The 2,918-nt window shown below is 45.9% G+C and overlaps 1 protein-coding gene across 2 annotated transcripts in view; it reads left to right on the top strand.

Annotated features, from left to right (window-relative positions):
- MKLN1 (muskelin 1) overlaps positions 1-2,918 on the top strand; it is a 318,843-nt gene that overhangs the window by 85,345 nt on the left and 230,580 nt on the right. Inside the window, exon 1 of one of the 2 annotated variants that reach the window (XM_023514183.1) lies at positions 985-1,016. The exons of the other annotated variant lie outside the window; for it this stretch is intronic. The gene's annotated coding sequence lies outside the window, so the exon portion shown is untranslated. Of the gene's footprint in view, positions 1-984; positions 1,017-2,918 lie in introns of those variants that run through there. 2 annotated transcript variants of the gene reach the window in all.

Raw genomic sequence — 2,918 nt, 5'->3', positions numbered from 1 at the left:
AAAAAAAAAAAAAAAAAAAAGATAATACTATGTGATTAGACTTACATGAGGTGTCTAAAGTAGTCAACTCACAGAAACAGAAAGTAGAATAATAGCTGCTTGGGGGCTGGGAGGGAACTGGGAGTTGTTTAATGGGTATAGAGTTTCAGTTTTGCAAGATGGAAAATGTCTAGAGATTGGTTGCACAACAGTGTGAACGTAACATCCGTGAACTGTACACTTAAAAATGTGAACTGGTAGATTTTATGTTGTGTGCATTTTTACAACGATTTTAAAAAATGTCATTAAGAAAAGGCATGTTAGCTTCCTGAGGGCAGGGCCTTGCTGTGGTCACACTTAACATTTCTGGTGCCTGGCAGGACGCCCAGCCCAGTAGTTCTGTGAGCCAGTTCAGCAAACAAAGCCACTTCTCAGGGCATGGAGGGGAAGAATTTAGAATATCTGGGATATGATATTTGTCCTGGTCACACCAACTATTCTCTCCTTCTTAGTTAAGCTTATCTGAGCTCTTCTGGCTTCAGCTCGCCTAACATAGATACTATTTCTACTTCTGAAAACAGAATTGCCACAGACTTTGAAGGAAAAAAAATACAAAGTGGGAGGAAGACTATGAGATGAAATCATTAGTGGGCCAAGGTACCGGTGGCGCTGTAGCCCCGGGAGTACAGCACGGAGGCAGGGTGGGGAATCAGCAAGTATCCCAAGTATCCGCAGTTACAGCAGGGTCTTTGGTCCCTCACTACCCCTCCCCGTCCCCCCCCCCGCCCCGCCCCGCTGGCTCGGTCTGATTCTAGCGCTGGGTTTATTCTCTTGTGTTTGTTTTATTCACTTGGCCAAAAATAGAGAGACCAGAAAGTTTCCCGGTACTTACTTCAGCTTTTCGACTTTGTTCCTGGAGTGTGTTTGGTTTCCTCTTCCCTCCACCTGCTGCTCCGGGCTTTTCCTACCTTTCTTGGGGATGGCTTTTCTTTGTTTCCTGTCGGCCTGGCCTCGGGCGTGGTATTCATGATGGACAGGTAAGTGCAGCCTTTAGTGACAGAACAGACACAGGGTCTGGCAGCACCCTGAGGGATTCTCATTTCTGGTCCAGACGCTGGGCAGAGTTCTCTGGTGTTGGTTCTGGCTTGGCTTTGGCCCTGGGCGCACATGTGGCTAAGATTCAAGGTAGAACGGAAGCATCTTGCTTAGCGCCAGAGGAGGAAGGTTTCAGGACCCCCTTCTCCCTCCTCATGCTGGTGGGAGAGTGAGTGCAGGCCAGAGCCAACTAAAGACCTTCATAGGAGACTGTCTCACTCATAGAACCAACTGAGGTTTCCAGACCTGGAGACTGGATCATATTACTTTTTAAAATAACACTGAAATCGTTTTTGCTATGCACCACTTTCCTAAGTCCTTTTAAATATCAACTATATTTAATCCTTTAAATATTAACTCATATATTCTTTACAACAACCTTCTGAGTAGGGAAATACCATTGTCTGAATTTAATGGATGAGAAAAGTGAGGACCAGAGAGGTTAAGTGACTTGCTCAAGGTCACACAGCTAGTAGCACACAGTATGGCTCCTGCATTCATGCTTTTAACCACTGCACTATGCTATACTGCCTCTCTGGTTTAGCTCATCTCCCAGGATTTCCTTTGGAGGTTTTATGCCTGATCTTGCAAAATATCTTCCCCAAAGTATAACACCCACTGTTGGGTATTGAGTAATGTGTGTATCCCTCTGAAAATTCTGTGTGGCTCTTGGGATATCCACTGGCAGTCAGGTGTTCACAAGCTTCATCCCACAGAACATATCAGGGTCAGTGCTTCTTTCTCTCCAGGGATCAGGCACAAGGAAGCCAATTCTACTCATGCAAATTTTAAGAAATAAAATTTCAAACACTATGTCATTGTCCAGGTATGAAGTTCCCTGCCCCCCACCCCCAGGAGCAAGGACATTACTTTGGGATCTGTCACCAACTAGGGTGAATCTGCAGGAAGTCATCCCAACATTGTGAACAGGATCATGAATTTTTTAGATGCTTGGCTAGGGTCAGGAGAGCAGTTCAGAGCTATAGGACACATCTTCTTGTGAGGGTGCAAACTGGTCTGGAGAGAAGCCCATGACCTTGGCCTTCTTGTTCTGGAATTCCATGGCATTGACTCTGAATGTCACAGGGTGCTCTTCCAATCTTCTGACCTTCCATGTGTCCCTCTGGCTGTGCCCCAAATGTCTTTTCCTGGTAAGAACTGATTAGCAGAGAAGGATATACAGAAAGGTATATTGTTTTATTCACTTGGCCAAAAATAGAGAGACCAGAAACAGTTTCCTGGTACTTACTTCAGCTTTTCTACTTTGTTCCTGGACTGTGTTTGGTTTCCTCTTCCCGCCACCTGCTGCTCCGGGCTTTTCCTACCTTTCTTGGGGATGGCTTTTCTTTGTTTCCTGTTCACAGAAAGGGTGAACTTGGGTTCCTGCCACCTGCATGAACTCTCACTTGGGTTGTAGGATTAGGCCTCATTGCTCTACAGATAGATTTGCCTCTGGCTCTTCCATGCCTCCTGCCAGCTTCCTGCTCAGACTTCCCAAAGCCTCTGTCTATTCTCCATCTCCAAAATTCTTTTCCTGAATCTTTGTCCCATAGGCCCCAGGTGCAAGGCTGTCTAGGACTGGTATTGCTAAGATATTAGCGGATAGCATTTGAGTTATGGCCTCTCTTCTATACATGGCATTTGCATTTTGATAGGGTCACCAACACTAAAAAGTTTTAAAATTCAGAGGAGTAAACTAACATCAAGGGGTAGAATGTCAGAGACATTGACATGTGGGAGATTGCAGGGCTGGGGCCTTAGTCTGTTCAGGATCCTGCAACAAGAGACCACAGGCTGGCTCGGCGCCTATAGCTCAACCGGCTAAGGCGCCAGCCACATACACC

Source organism: Otolemur garnettii, unplaced genomic scaffold (assembly GCF_000181295.1).
Source record: "Otolemur garnettii isolate 467f Iridium unplaced genomic scaffold, OtoGar3 scaffold00049, whole genome shotgun sequence".
Taxonomy (NCBI): domain Eukaryota; kingdom Metazoa; phylum Chordata; class Mammalia; order Primates; family Galagidae; genus Otolemur; species Otolemur garnettii.
The sequence above is the reverse complement of the archived record's forward strand: the minus strand, read 5'-3'. Positions and strand labels throughout refer to the sequence as shown.